Below are 16,788 nucleotides of genomic sequence, written 5' to 3' on the forward strand. Positions count from 1 at the left end.
GAGGAAAACCGTTACAAACACTACCATTCACACGGCAGAGCAAGGGACATAGGTTTTAAACTTTCTTTCACCTGCCCACCGGGGGAGCCAGAGAGAAGCCCAGGTGAGAGCACGCTCAGTCAGAGCAGGGCGTGGCTCCCCTCTTGAAAAGCCAGTGGATGTTAGTAAGCAGGTTAGGGAGAAAGCTCAGGGCTCTCCCTAAAGAAGAGCTTTCTGCCTTAAGCACGGGTAATGCCTGTGACCCGATGGAAGTGGAAGAAGCTGGAGCCACTTCAGAATTTGTGACCTCAGCTCAGACCCAGTGGAACTTCAGGCTGATCTAGCCCTGGAAGATTTGTGTGCGGACCCTGAACTTATGGAAGTGGGTTTAGCTGCCATTTTGAAAGACACTGGAGAACTGTGAGTTTTTCTTTTGGCTTTTGCTGTTTTGGTTGGAATGTTGTTTTTTTCCCCCCTTTGTGAGTTTTTGCATGAACTGCTAGAACTGTGGGGTTGTTTTTCTATTTTGTTCTCTACACATTTTGTTAAGAAGCTGAGAGTGCCTCTTAGTGGGGAGAAGTTTGCCAACAACTGGGAGGGATTTTGTAAGCTGTTTTTGAACTTTTTGTCAGGCAAACTTTAGGCACTCCCCTAGACCCAGCAGTGCTATAAGATAAGCTGGAGGCTTTACTATTTAAGACTGATTGAGTATTGGTGTATCATAGCAGGGAACTGAACTTTCTTGAAACCTGCTAGGCAGTGGCGTACCTAGGGGGGGGCGGGGGGGGGCGGGCCGCCCCGGGTACCAGCCCTAAGGGGGTGTTCCCGGCCTTGCCGTTCAGTCCCCCGCCACCCCCGAAGGACCGCTCGCCCCACTGACCTTCCTGCACCGCCTGTGAAGCAGCCCAAAGCAGGATCGCGAAGTCAGCGTCAGCATCCCTGCGCTGCTTCCTGCGCCGCGATCCCGCCCCTCCTCTGACGTCAGAGGAGGGGCGGGACCGTGGCGCAGGAAGCAGCGCAGGGTTCGCTGACGCTGACTTCGCGATCCTGCTGCGGCTGTTCATAGGTGGTGCGGGGAGGCCAGGGGGGCGAGCGGTCCTTCGGGGTGGGTCGGGGCATCAGGCCTTCAGGGTGGGACGGGCGGGCAGGCAAGCAGGCTTTCAAGGGGGAGGGGGGTGACAGGCAGGCAGGCAGAGGAGGGGCGGGACCGTGGAGCAGGAAGCAGCGCAGGGATCGCTGACGCTGACTTAGCGATCCTGCTGCGGCTGTTCATAGGTGGTGCGGGGAGGCCAGGGGGGCGAGCGGTCCTTCGGGGTGGGTCGGGGCATCAGGCCTTCAGGGTGGGGCGGGCGGGCAGGCAAGCAGGCTTTCAAGGGGGAGGGGGTGACAGGCAGGCAGGCAGGCCTTCAAGGGGGGACAGGCCTTCGGGGGGGGGGTGTAGACCTTCAAGGGGTGCAGGCCTTCAAGGGGGGCAGGCAGGCCTTCAGGGGGGTGCAGGCCTTCGGGGGAGGGTGTAGGCCTTTGGGGGGGTGCAGACCTTCAAGGGGGTGCAGGCCTTCAAGGGGGGAAAGGCAGGCAGGCCTTCAAGGGGGGGACAGGCCTACAAGGGGGGGGACAGGCCTACAAGGGGGGGACAGGCCTACAAGGGGGGGACAGGCCTTCAAGGGGGGGTGCAGGCCTTCAAGAGGGGTGCAGGCCTTCAAGGGGGAGACAGGCCTTCAAGGGGGGGAAAGGCAGGCAGGCAGGCCTTAAAGGGGGGACAGACCTTCAAGGGGGGGACAGGCAGGCAGGCCTTCAATGGGGGGACAGGCCTACAAGGGGAAGGGACAGGCCTTCAAGGGGGGTGCAGGCCTTCAAGATGGGACAGGCAGACCTTTAAGGGGGGACAGGCCTTTGGGGGGGGACCATGATTTAGAAGTACACGGAGGGAAGGGGGTGTTCAAAGAGACATGCATATGCCAAACTTTGGGGGGGGAAGAAATAATGGGTCTGAAAATAGAGGAGAGGGAGAGAGATGATGGACCATGGGATTTAGGGAGGGAAGGAACAGAAAGGGAGAGAAATTGGACACAAGGGATGGTGTGGAGGAGGGATAGAGATACTGGATAGGAGGGTAATTAGGAAAAGAAACGGAGAGATGGTGGACTCTGGGATGGTGGGGAAGGAGGGAGAGATGCCGGATGAAAGGGTATTTAAGAAAAGGTGGATCTGTGGAGGGAGATGAAAAAAAGGAAAGATACCAGACTTCCTGGGAAGGGAAGGGAAATGGAAAGGGAGGACAGAGTTGGCAGATGGATGGTTAGCATGCAGAAAGAAGGAGACCCTGGCAAGCAAGTTATCAGAAGAAAACCAGAGCCTTGGACCAACAAGATTTGAAATATAACCAGACAACAAAAGGTAGAAAAATTAATTTTATTTTCTGTTTTGTGATTATAACATGTCAGATTTGAAATGTGTATCCTGCCAGAGCTGGTGTTGGACTGCAAACGTGAGCTAGGATTTTTGCACATTTTTGCACTATATGGTGGGTGTATGAGGAGATTCACATTTCCTGCACAGCTAAGTCCATGTGAAGTTACCTTGTGCTGTATTTGACATCTAGCAAGGTCTCTGTTTGAAAGGAAAGATCTAAACTTAAAAATGAAGTGGCCAGAAGTTATGGTAAAAGCAGATAGTGTAGCTGGTTTTAAGAAAGATTTGGACAAATTCCTGGAGGAAAAGTCCATAATCTGTTATTAAGATATGGGGGAAGTGTCTGCTTGCCCTGGATCGGTAGCATGGAATGTTGCTACTCTTTGGGTTTTGACCAGGTATTAGTGTCCTGGATTGGCTACCATGAGAATGGGCTACTGGGCATGATGGACCATTGGTCTGACCCAGTTAGGCTATTCTTATGTTATGTTCTCATCTGTAGGGGCCTTTGTTTTCACTTCTTATTTTAATGTATTTTTTTTCTGGGAACTTATCAGTGTTTTTTATAATGGGAACAAAAATGGAAGAGAATTAATGTGTGTGGAATGGGGGTAACTAATTTCTTCAGCTAAATAATTCAATCCACCTCAACCAGACATAGGAGAACTCACGCACCATTCACACACCCTCCAACCAAAAACGTCAAAAGAAAAAAAACTGTTCGACAACCTCCTAGCCATTCGAGCTGCAACACTCGACCCCCAACTCTACAACCAATTGATATCAACCACAGACTGCAAAACCTTCAAAAAGAAATAAAAACCCTTCTATTCAAAAAACACATAAAACCGAACTAACACAATCAGAACTGTCCCAAGCATCACCTGCAACTACTCCATATGTACTTCTGATGTCATGACAATTCCGACATAATTTATGTTATGTTATGTTTGGAATAATGGTTACATATATGAGGTTCAATAAAAGAAAATTTTCACTGCCTGTTTCTATTCTGACCATTTATTCCATTTCATGGTTATTGCAAAAAAAAAAATAAAATTTTTTTTACATGGGGGGGGGGGTGTCAAAAAATGATGGGCCCCGGGTGCCACATACCCTAGGTACGCCACTGCTGCTAGGAACAGGCTTTGAAAGCCTTATTGCAAGAAGCTCTGTAGAGAACAGAATCACAGAGAAGATTATTGGCCTTTGTGAGGTGAAATCCTAAACTCGCCCAGAGTTTTCCCTTTGTTTGTTTTTTCTTGTGTTTTGCAAGTTACATTAAGAACATAAGAACATAAGCAATGCCTCTGCTGGGTCAGACCTGAGGTCCATCATGCCCAGCAGTCCGCTCACGCGGCGGCCCAACAGGTCCAGGACCTGTGCAGTAATCCTCTATTTATACCCCTCTATCCCCTTTTCCAGCAGGAAATTGTCCAATCCTTTCTTAAACCCCTGTACTGTACTCTGCCCTATTACTCCCTCTGGAAGCGCATTCCAGGTGTCCACCACTCGTTGGGTAAAGAAGAACTTCCTAGCATTCGTTTTAAATCTGTCCCCTTTCAACTTTTCCAAGTGTCCTCTTGTTCTTTTATTTTTCGAAAGTTTGAAGAATCTGTCCTTCTCTACTCTCTCTATGCCCTTCATGATCTTATAAGTCTCTATCATATCCCCTCTAAGTCTCCTCTTCTCCAGGGAAAAGAGACCCAGTTTCTCCAATCTCTCAGCGTATGAGAGGTTTTCCATCCCTTTTATCAAGCGTGTCGCTCTCCTCTGAACCCTCTCGAGTAACGCCATATCCTTCCTAAGGTACGGAGACCAATATTGGACGCAGTATTCCAGATGCGGGCGCACCATCGCCCGATACAATGGCAGGATAACTTCTTTTGTCCTTGTTGTAATACCCTTCTTGATTATGCCTAGCATTCTATTTGCTTTCTTAGCGGCTGTTGCGCACTGTGCCATCGGCTTCATTGTCATGTCCACCATTACCCCCAAGTCCCTTTCTTGGTTGCTCTCATTCAATAATATCCCTCCCATCGTATAGTTGTACCTCGGGTTTCTGTTTCCAACATGCAATACTTTACATTTCTCAACGTTGAACTTCATCTGCCATCTCGCCGCCCATTCCCCCAATTTGTTCAAGTCCCTTTGCAATTCTTCGCATTCCTCTTTAGTCCCAGCTCCACTAAATAGTTTTGTATCGTCCGCAAATTTTATTATCTCACACTTCGTGCCTGTTTCTAGATCATTTATGAATATATTAAATAGCAGCGGCCCGAGCACTGAGCCCTGCGGAACACCACTCGTGACCCCCATCCAGTCCGAGTAGTGGCCCTTCACCCCTACCCTCTGTTTCCTACCCGCCAACCAGTTTCTGATCCATCTATGTACGTCTCCATCCACTCCATGGTTCTTCAGTTTCCGGAGTAGACGTTCGTGAGGCACCTTGTCAAAGGCTTTTTGGAAATCAAGGTATATGATGTCTATGGGGTCTCCTCTGTCCATCCGTTTGTTAATTCCTTCGAAGAAGTGCAATAAGTTCGTTAGGCACGATCTCCCCCTGCAGAAACCATGTTGGGTTGTTTTCAAAAGTTCGTTTCTTTCCAGATGTTCATCGATGTGTTCTTTAATCAGTGCTTCCGTCAGTTTCCCCGGAACCGAAGTCAAACTCACTGGTCTGTAGTTTCCCGGGTCACCTCTTGATCCCTTTTTAAAGATGGGCGTGACATTGGCTATCTTCCAATCCTCCGGGATCATGCCTGTTTTCAAGGATAGGTTGCAAATTTGCTGCAGTAGTTCCGCTATCTCCTCCTTTAATTCCTTCAGAACCCTGGGATGGATTCCGTCCGGACCCGGGGATTTGTCAGTTTTAAGTTTTTCTATCTGCCTGTGTACATCATCAAGGCTCACTTCCATGGATGTTAATTTTTCTGCTTGATTTCCATTGAATATTTGTTCAGGTTCCGGTATGTTGGTTGTGTCTTCGTTTGTAAATACAGACGAGAAGAACATGTTGAGTCTTTCTGCGACTTCTTTCTCCTCCTTCACCGCTCCCTTCCTGTCTCCTTCGTCCAGCGGTCCTACCTCCTCCCTAGCTGGCTGTTTCCCTTTAACATATCTGAAGAACGGTTTGAAATTTCGTGCCTCCCTGGCTAGCCTCTCTTCATACTCTCTTTTGGCTTTTCGAACCACACGGTGACATTCTTTTTGATACTTCCTGTGCTCCTTCTGGTTCCCTTCAGTTTTGTCCTTTTTCCATTCCCTGAATGAATTTTTCTTATTGCCTATCGCTTCCTTCACTATTTTAGTCATCCATACTGGGTCTTTTGTTCGACCCTTTTTGCACCCCTTTCTGAATCTGGGGATGTGCAGATTTTGTGCCTCGCTCACTGTCTTTGAAAAAAGACCAGGCATGTTCTACTGTTTGCCATTTTTTGGAAGTGTTCCTAAGTTTCTTCCTTACCATTTCCCTCATTGCTTCATAGTTTCCTTTCCTGAAGTTGAAAGATGTCGCTATGGTTCTCTTTCCGTTCGGTATGCCTACTTCAACCTTGAACTTGATCATATTATGATCACTGTTTCCCAACGGTCCCACTACTTCCACTTCCTTTGCAGGTCCCCTTAGTCCATTTAGGATTAAATCCAGAGTGGCATTTCCTCTCGTCGGTTCTCTAACAAGCTGCTCCATGAAGCAATCTTGATTTTGGGATTTTGCCATTCTGTTTTCATTCTGACATTAAATTTTCTTTGGAAACCGAACCTGGAACTTTGTACATTGGTTCTATTTTTGCTTTATTCATATTAATGCAGTTCCTGCAGGGTGACTCCATACTGAGTCACATGCTGGTGCAATTTTAGCTGTAGCCACTAGGGGCACTGAGGAGTCCCGTTGGAAGGCTCTGGTGCCGGCACAACATGGAACCATTTCTTAAAATAATGCACTGGATATACTTATAAAAATACACATACTTCTAAGCATTTTTTAAGTGGGCATTTCTGGGGGCAGAGTCCAGCGGATTTTAGAATATATAGAGGGGGTTATCTTCTATCTTAAATCAGAATTGTGATTGTGATGTTGGGTCCTCTTATGATATATGTGGATAAAGTTTGTTCGATTGAACTTACTTCCGTCAATGAAAATTTGTAATAAATTATAACTAAAGGTCCGAGAACATTGAGTTTCCACAGTCTCGTTTGTTTGGATTTGTCCTCCCCTAACCATGCCTACTTTACAGGTAGGCATCAGTAGGCACCTCCAAGTAAGTGTCTCTAGGCACCGCATGGAATTCCATGCCTCACTTTTAATTTAAATTTTTTTAAATCAATAATTCCAAGTGTTTTTCAAGTCGGTCCTGGAGGACCCCCTTGCCAGTCAGGTTTTCAGGATATCCACAATGAATATGCATGAAATAAATTTGCATATAATGGAGGCAGTGTATGCAAATCAATGTATACATATTCATTGTGGTTATCCTGAAAACCTGACTGGCAAGGGGGTCCTCCAAGACTGAATTATTCAATTAACTTCAATGGCACTCTCCATTACCACACCATTTAAGCTAATTGACTGAATTTAAGGTTAGGTGCAGATTTTAGTTAGGCATCGCTAGGCGTACTCAATTATGGCACCTAACTAAGGTGCCGTTTGTAGAATCAGGCCCTTATCGCTTAATATGCATCTATCAGAGGGTGTACATTTGGGTGGAGCATAAGCACGTCATTGGGTGTGTCACCATGCACAACTTATAGAATGCTATCAGTTGCGTACAATGCATGACACACTTATGCCAGATGTTGACCTGTCTTAAGTGGTGGCACATCAAAAGCACGTCGGGCATTGGCGCACTGACAATCCCACTCCAACATCTGCACACAGGACCAATGTGCGCTGCTGGTTCTGCCACTTTTACGTCTTACCATTAGCGTTCTGAGGGGGTGGGGTGGATCCCCCACTACACTGAAAACTCCCGAAAACTCTCGAACAGCGAGAGAACGGAAGTTTTCAGTGTACTGGGGGGGGTTCCCCCTCCCAAACCCCCCTAATGGGAGATCGACAGTTCTACGTGTACTGCGGGGATCCCCCCACCCTTAAGAATGCTAACAGTAAGGAGTGAAAGCAGCAGAACTGGCAGAGCGCATTCATCCTGTGCACAGATGTCGGCATGGGATGGTCGGCGCGCCAATGTCCTGCGTGCTCAATATACGCATACTTTAAGCAGGTATGCGTATATTGAGAGATCAATTTATAGAATTGTCACCATAGTGATGAAGCTGAAGAAAAATCTGCAATGTCAGCTGTGAAATATTTGAGCCAAGATGCCAGTGGGTACCACGTTCTAGAAAAAAAAAAAAAGTATGTTTGCCAATGAAAGCCAGCCAAGCATCATAATGGATAAATGGATTCAACGCCTCTTTCTAAAACCCACTTTTAAACTGTGGTTTTCATGCATATTTTGCAAAGCTCTTCGCACTGCTTAAAGCAAAGGTTTACTGGCACACGTATCAATAAATCTAACCCATATAACAGGTGTCAGAGCAAAATGTTTGTAATACTGCGAGAATATGTTCACTCCTTCTTTTGGAAAACAAAAACAAACATGATTGATGCCACTAATTATGTTGTCAGAAAGCAGCATTTAATATGAAAGAAAATATGTAAATAAGCTTTAGAAGCTATTAAAAAGTTAAGTGTATTTGCTGATCATTTATTAAATGTGATATCAGTTTAAAATACATTTTTAGCCTTTCCAATGCCTGCAGTCAGTCCGGGCTATCGAGTCGCGAAATCCAACTGACGCTTACTACTACACAGTTGGATTCTGCGAATCGATAGCTCGGAGTGTTGGCGTCAAAACCCTGAAGCCGTGGCGTTTTTTTTTGCCATGAAACGATCATTGGCCTGGCTTCTTTCCAACTAGTGGTTTTTCCCCCTACAAAGAACGCCTCAGAAAAGTGGGACTATTCACCCTCGAGAAGAGAAGATTGCGAGGGGATTTGATAGAGACTTTTAAAATATTAAAAGGAGTTGATAAAATAGACCAGGAAACAGCATTACTAACATTTTCGGAGGTGACACGGACACGGGGTCGTAGCCTGAAATTGAGTGGCAGCAGGTTTAGGACAAATGTTAGGAAGTTCTGTTTCACACAGCGAGTGGTTGGCGCTTGGAATGCTTTCCCGGAGGAGGTTGTGGCGGAGACTACTGTTCCGAGTTTCAAGCGCAAGTTGGATGCACATCTTCTTGAAAATCATATTGAGGGATACGAGAAAACCGGGTCTCCTAAAAGGTGTACTTAAAAGGGCCGCCGCGTGCGTGGATCGCCGGACAAGATGGACCTCGGTCTGATCCGGTGAAGGCATTTCTTATGTTCTTATGTATTTATTATTCTTGGCTTCTCACGTGCTCCCACCTGCCAGTAATTAGTTTTTTTGCGAAAGTTTTTCAGCCTGTTAAATTGGCTCCCGATAGAGGCGCGAGTACTATTCAAATTTTCTTGTATCTGTTTTAAGTTGATTTGGGGAATTGCCCCCAACTTACCTTTTAACTCATTTTGCGTTATATAGCCCAATGAGGACAACTAGAAGATCTAATTTATTTGTCTGCCCAAAAATTACTGGCTGCAGATACAAGACTTTTTTGGACAGGACCCTTGCATTCCAAGCAAGCAAGCAGCAGTCCTGGTGGGGTAATTACATCAGTGGAGAGGGTGGCACAGTGGTTAAAGCTACAGCCTCAGCACCCTGGCGTTGTGGGTTCAAACCCACGCTACACCTTGTGACCCTGGGCAAGTCACTTAATCCCCCCAGGTACACTAGATAGATTGTGAGCCCACCAGGAAAAATGCTTGAGTACCTGAATAAATTCATGTAAACCGTTCTGAGAACGGAATAGAAAACTGAATAAATAAATAAAGGATGTCTTATGGTGCATTTCAAAAAGTAATTAAATCAGTGTTGTTTGACAAATTAATTTCCTAAAAGTGGATATCAGGGTTAACAAAAATTTTATACTGGATATTGTTAAGTAACGTGTTGTATTTGTAACTATCTATATTTTGCTGATTGTCCAGCCTTCTTCTGTGTAAACCACCTAGAAATTGTTTGATTATGGCGGTATAGAAGAATAAAGTTATGTTATGTTATGGGCAGTGGCGTACCAAGGGGGAGTGGGGGGGGGGGGGCGGTGCGCCCCGGGTGCCCGCCCTAAGGGGGTGCTCCCGGCCTTGCCGTTCAGTCCACCCCCAACCCCCCAAGGACCGCTCGCCCCACTGACCTTCCTGCACCACCTATGAAGCAGCTGCAGCAGGATCGCGAAGTCAGCATCAGCGATCCCTGCGCTGCTTAGGCGCTGCTTCCTGCGCCACGATCCCGCCCCTCCTCTGATGTCAGAGGAGGGGCGGGACCGTGGCGCAGGAAGCAGCGCAGGGATCGCTGACGCTGACTTCGCGATCCTGCTGCGGCTGCTTCATAGGTGGTGCAGGGAGGCCAGGGGGGCGAGCGGTCCTTTGGGATGGGTCGGGGCATCAGGCCTTCAGGGTGGGGCGGGCGGGCAGGCAGGCAGGCTTTCAAGAGGGAGGGGGTGACAGGCAGGCCTTCAAGGGGGGACAGGCCTTCGGGGGGGGTGCAGACCTTCAAGGGGTGCAGGCCTTCAAGGGGGGGCAGGCAGGCCTTCAGGGGGGTGCAGGCCTTCGGGGGGGTGTAGGCCTTTGGGGGGGGGCAGACCTTCAAGGGGGTGCAGGCCTTCAAGGGGGGGGACAGGCCTTCAAGGGGGGAAAGGCAGGCAGGCCTTCAAGGGGGGGACAGGCCTACAAGGGGGTGGGATAGGCCTTCAAGGGGGGGACAGGCCTTCGGGGGGGTGCAGACCTTCAAGGGGTGCAGGCCTTCAAGGGGGGGCAGGCAGGCCTTCGGGGGGGGGTGCAGGCATTTGGGGGGGTGCAGACCTTCAAGGGGGTGCAGGCCTTCAAGGGGGGGACAGGCCTTCAAGGGGGGAAAGGCAGGCAGGCCTTCAAGGGGGGGACAGGCATACAAGGGGGGGACAGGCCTACAAGGGGGTGGAACAGGCCTTCAAGGGGGGGACAGGCCTTCGGGGGGGGTGCAGACCTTCAAGGGAGTGCAGGCCTTCAAGGGGGGGTGCAGGCCTTCAAGGGGGGGAAGGCAGGCAGGCAGGCCTTCAAGGGGGGACAGGCCTACAAGGGGGGGGGAGAAGCTACAAGGGGGTGGGACAGGCCTTCAAGTGGGGGACAGGCCTTTGGGGGGGTGCAGGCCTTCGGGGGGTGCAGACCTTCAAGGGGGGACAGGCAGGCAGGCCTACAAGGGGATGGGACAGGCCTTCAAGGGGGGTGCAGGCCTTCAAGGGGGTACAGGCAGACCTTTAAGGGGGGACAGGCCTTTGGGGGGACCATGATTTAGAAGTACACGGAGGGAAGGGGGTGTTCAAAGAGACGTGCATATGCCAAACTTTGGGGGGGGGAAGAAATAATGGGTCTGAAAATAGAGGAGAGTGAGAGAGATGATGGACCATGGGATTTAGGGAGGGAAGGAACAGAAAGGGAGAGAAATTGGACACAAGGGATGGTGTGGAGGAGGGATAGAGATACTGGATAGGAGGGTAATTAGGAAAAGAAAGGGAGAGATGGTGGACTCTGGGGTGGTGGGGAAGGGAGAGATGCCGGATGAAAGGGTATTTAAGAAAAGGTGGATCTGTGGAGGGAGATGAAAAAAAGGAAAGATACCAGACTTCCTGGGAAGGGAAGGGAAATGGAAAGGGAGGACAGAGTTGGCAGATGGATGGTTAGCATGCAGAAAGAAGGAGACCCTGGCAAGCAAGTTATCAGAAGAAAACCAGAGCTTTGGACCAACAAGATTTGAAATATAACCAGACAACAAAAGGTAGAAAAATTAATTTTATTTTCTGTTTTGTGATTATAATATGTCAGATTTGAAATGTGTATCCTGCCAGAGCTGGTGTTGGACTGCAAACGTGAGCTAGGATTTAACAGAGAGAGGAAAAGTCCTTTTTGTTTCTTTATTTTATTTACATCACAGCGCCAGTGTGGTTAGGAGAAGCCAAAGGGGGTGAAAAAGCTATAAAACCCACCAGGAGTTTTGAAAAAAATCACCCAACTGGGCAGGAAAATCGAATTGAAAAACCAATTCAATAGGGCTGAATCGAATCAAAAATTTTTTTCCTGTATCTGGCAGCATTAGTTTGCGCTACTGTCTTAGACTTTGGGATTGGGGAGAGATGGCATCCTCAGTACTTTATAATGCAAGTGAAACGAGGATTTGGTCATACTTTTGAAGGGTCTGCAGAAAAAAAATATTGTATAGGCCGGGGACATGAGACAGCAGGAAATGGGAACTTTTCGTCCTTCTATTTTTGTGAATGGAAAGGCTGAGGATGTCAGAGAGTTCAGTTAAAATATGTGCTTTATAAGAAAATATAATAACGTGTTTTATAAAGTTTATAGCATAGCTGGCCTACCCAGTGAGGTGTTCCTAGTGGTGGTGGTGGCAGCGTGTCAATGTGTTGAGAGGAAGAGGTGGTCTGGGAAATTCTGCTGAGCAAACTCCGGGCCCATTTCCACCCCCCAGTTAGTCCACTCCACTCAACTGGTTCACACACTGAGTGGGTCTTTGGGTGTTGTTTTGGGATCTCTTCCAGTGGTTTATCTCCTTCTGGTCCAAGGAAGGAAACTTTGTTATCCTTAGCATTGACCTACAGAATATGTTTGTAACAGCGCTGCTTGTGTGGCATTAGGCTATGTAGTGATCGAAAGAAAAAAACAGACCTTTGCACATTTTTGCACTATATGGTGGGTGTATGAGGAGATTCACATTTCCTGCACAGCTAAGTCCATGTGAAGTTACCTTGTGCTGTATTTGACATCTAGCAAGGTCTCTGTTTGAAAGGAAAGATCTAAACTTAAAAATGAAGTGGCCAGAAGTTATGGTAAAAGCAGATAGTGTAGCTGGTTTTAAGAAAGATTTGGACAAATTCCTGGAGGAAAAGTCCATAATCTGTTATTAAGACATGGGGGAAGTGTCTGCTTGCCCTGGATCGGTAGCATGGAATGTTGCTACTCTTTGGGTTTTGACCAGGTATTAGTGTCCTGGATTGGCTACCATGAGAATGGGCTACTGGGCATGATGGACCATTGGTCTGACCCAGTTAGGCTATTCTTATGTTATGTTCTCATCTGTAGGGGCCTTTGTTTTCACCTCTTATTTTAATGTATTTTTTTTCTGGGAACTTATCAGTGTTTTTTATAATGGGAACAAAAATAGAAGAGAATTAATGTGTGTGGGATGAGGGGGTAACTAATTTCTTCAGCTAAATAATTCAATCCACTTCAAACAGACATAGGAGAACTCACGCACCATTCACACCCTCCAACCAAAAACGTCAAAAGAAAAAAACTGTTCGACAACCTCCTAGCCATTCAAGCTGCAACACTCGACCCCCAACTCTACAACCAATTGACATCGACCACAGACTGCAAAACCTTCAAAAAGAAATAAAAACCCTTCTATTCAAAAAACACATAAAACCGAACTAACACAATCAGAACTGTCCCAAGCATCACCTGCAACTACTCCATATGTACTTCTGATGTCATGACAACTCAGACATAATTTATGTTATGTTATGTTTGGAATATAAGAAAATTTTCACTGCCTGTTTCTATTCTGACCATTTATTCTGTTTCATGGTCATTACAAAAAATATTTTTTTACATAGGGAGGGTGTCAATAAATGATGGGCCCCGGGTGCCACATACCCTAGGTACGCCACTGGTTATGGGTGGAAGAGTGTGGGTCACACTTCTCCGTTAGTCTGAGGCTTTTCTTTCGCTTTAACAGTACCTTTTTCTGGCTTTTGGAGTGTGATGTTACAATATGTAATGTAATGTAATGTAATTTATTTCTTATATACCGCTACATCCGTTAGGTTCTAAGCGGTTTACAGAAAATATACATTAAGATTAGAAATAAGAAAGGTACTTGAAAAATTCCCTTACTGTCCAATAGTGGAGTGATCAGCATTTTTTGTTTAACCTGTAACCCATTCTGACCTCCTTGGGGGACAACAGGACAGAAAATGAATTAAATAAATAAGAAGTATAGTAAATAAGGACTAGTGATGGGGAGAAGCGTAGGGTCAGATTCTATAAACAGCACGTACATTAGGCATTGCTAAGTGCCCTGATCATAGATGCCTAGTAACACCTAACTAAAATCCACGCACAACTTCAGCCGTAAGCCTGAAGTCATTATGCCATTGTATAGATCTATGGTGAGACCACACCTGGAGTACTGTGTGCAATTTTGGAGGCCACATTACCGAAAAGATGTGCTGAGACTAGAGTCGATCCAGAGAATGGCCACCCAGATGATCGCGGGTCTCAAGGATCTCCCGTACGAGGAAAGGCTGGATAAGTTACAGCTCTACTCACTCGAGGAACGCAGAGAGAGGGGAGACATGATCGAGACGTTCAAGTATCTCACGGGTCGCATCGAAGTGGAAGAAGATATCTTCCTTCTCAAGGGTCCCACGGCAACCAGAGGGCACCCGTGGAAAATCAGGGGAGGGAAACTGCACAGTGACACCAGGAAATTATTTTTCACTGAAAGAGTGGTTGACCGCTGGAATAATCTTCCACTTCAGGTCACTGAGGCCAGCAGCGTGCCTGATTTTAAGGCCAAATGGGATAGACACGTGGGATCTATTCACTGAGTTAGGTGGGGAAGGGTCATTGCGGTGGGCAGACTAGATGGGCCTTGGCCCTTATCTGCCGTCTATTTCTATGTTTCTATGTTTAACCCAAATAATGGTAATTAGCTTAAATGGTACGGTAATTGACCGCACCATTGAAGATAACTGACATAAATTTTTTTCAAAATAATTAAACATTCCATGCGAAACTCAGAGTGCCACCTAGCGACTCTTAAGTCAAAGTGCCCTCCAATGCCTAATGAAGCCTACCTGAAAAGTAGGTGTGGTTAGGGGCAGGGAGTAGGCACGGAAAACTTAGGTGTTGCTAAGCATGTGAGATAGGTCCTAGTATGATCTCACACACAATCTAAACTAAACTAAACCTTAAGTTTATATACCGCATCATCTCCACGGATGTGGAGCTCGGCACGGTTTACAAGAACTTAAATATAGGAAGAGAAGGAAAAGGTTTACATGAACTTAAATATAGGAATAGAAGAATAAGGGTAGGGTTGCGTATAGGGGGTAGAGTGAATTACATTTTAGTGACAAGCCAAGTTTTCAGTTGCTTACAGAATAATTGGAGGGAGCCCAAGATCATTTAAATTCAAGGTTATTTTAATTCAGAGAGGAACAGACCTCAGCAACCCTAGGAACAATCCAGTTGGATAATCAAGTCTGTATAACATGGGTTCCGTTGTCTTTCATTGATCAACAAAAACTCTCTGTTTTAACCAAACTATTGGTATGATCATCAAACGTACATGAAGAAGGACATGGTATTACTCAAAAGGGTCCAGAGAAGAGCAACTAAGATGGTTAAGGGGTTGGAGGAGCTGCCGTACAGTGAGAGTTTAGAGAAACTGGGCCTCTTCTCCCTCGAACAGAGGAGATTGAGAGGGGACATGATCGAAACATTCAAGATACTGAAGGGGATAGACTTAGTAGATAAGGACAGGTTGTTCACCCTCTCCAAGGTAGGGAGAGCGAGAGGGCACTCTCTGAAGTTAAAAGGGGATAGATTCCGTACAAACGTAAGGAAGTTCTTCTTCACCCAGAGAATGGTGAAAAATTGGAACGTTCTTCGAGGCTGTTATAGGGGAAAACACCCTCCAGGGATTCAAGACAAAGTTAGATAAGTTCCTACTGAACAAGGATGTACGCTGGTAGGGCTAGTCTCAGTTAGGGCACTGGTTTTTGACCAAAAGGGCTGCCGTGTGAGCGGACTGCTGGGCATGATGGATCACTGGTCTGACCTAACAGCAGCATCTCTTATGTTCTTATGTTCTAATTGTTAATTGTTAATTTTCATTTTCATTATCATTATCATTTTTTCTTTTTTTTTTTTTTTTCGTAAATACAATAATGCACACAAAACTTTTGAATTCAAAATATCACTTATCTCAATCATGATGTGTAGAAAATACCCCACTGCTAGTAACCCGCTTTCAGTTCACCATATCCCCGACGGGACACGTTTCACCATTAACAATGGCTTTCTTAAGGGTCAAAACTTTGCAGGGGATATTAGTTGCAGAAACCTACTACATCAGTGCCAGCATGCATACCCCTTCATTGGAGGATCTTGACTATCCAATTGGTTTGTCTGTAGAGCTGCTGAGATCTTTTCCTCTCTGAATTAAAATAACCTTGAATTTAAATAGTTTTGGACTGTACAGTATATGAGATCATATTTCTTATTGGGTTATGACTTATAGTGAGATTATCCTCGTCCTATTTGTGATAGTTATAGGTGCTAGTATATCAGGCCTAGTAAAACCTGGCTTATTTGGACCTACCTCAATGGTGCCTAGTGACGGCTAAGTCCACTTAGGCACCACTAGGTGTGATTCTACAAGTGGCACCTAGCGATTGATTGTCTACCGAACAGAGCGGTGTCTACAATGTAGACACCTTATAGAATCTGACCCATAAAGCTCAGAGACCATGAAAGTTTTTTTTTTAACTTTGAGTGATGTCGCTGAGGTTCAAAGGGATAATTTAAACTACTTTGTTATATAATCTTGGGGCCTCAGATGCGAGTGATACATTTGGATAGACTTGAGTAAAAAAAAATTTCAGAGCCAAAACTAGGGTGGTCTACATTTTTTAAGGCATGCTAATGAGTTGAATATGCACTAATGAACGCGTAACCCCATGGCAAAACATTTATAATCAAAGTTTAGTTCATGCAGAAATATTTTCACGGTTGTGATTCCTACAGGATCACTGCCTCGAGTTTATTGCTGTGTTTTCTTTTGTCAGCTGAATGATGTACAAGGTCTTGTGCTGCCACATCATTATCTAAACACAGATGGCCTTATTCAAACAATTTTCTTTCCAGTGGCATGGAATGTGTTGGAAATTTGCTGGTAACAGGACACGAAGACCCGGCATAAGCCATTTTCCTTCTGTGTTGCACATTTTGACAAGCTGAATTGAAGGCATGTGAATATAATGAACAACTGTAAACAATAACCATTTGTTTGTTCCAGCTGATTAAAAAAAAAAAAAAAGATTTATCTATGCTGAGAACATCATTTTCTAGAAGCTGTAAATCTGCTCTGTGCTTAACGTATATATCCATAGCTGCTTGTAATATCTGTTTTAGAGCTGAGACATCATTTTTTTTTTTACTCCTAGATTGTTGGTGAAAGCTTCAGTACAAATCCCGGGAA

General features: G+C 46.0%; 1 long non-coding RNA gene across 1 annotated transcript in view; it reads left to right on the forward strand.

Moving 5' to 3' along the window:
* Window positions 1–262: 262 nt before the first annotated feature.
* Window positions 263–16,788, forward strand: part of LOC117367946 — a 35,246-nt gene continuing 18,720 nt past the window's right edge. Inside the window, exon 1 of the long non-coding RNA XR_004540885.1 lies at window positions 263–399. This is a non-coding gene — a long non-coding RNA (uncharacterized LOC117367946). The remainder of the gene's footprint in view (window positions 400–16,788) is intronic.

This window comes from Geotrypetes seraphini, chromosome 10, assembly GCF_902459505.1.
Source record: "Geotrypetes seraphini chromosome 10, aGeoSer1.1, whole genome shotgun sequence".
Taxonomy (NCBI): domain Eukaryota; kingdom Metazoa; phylum Chordata; class Amphibia; order Gymnophiona; family Dermophiidae; genus Geotrypetes; species Geotrypetes seraphini.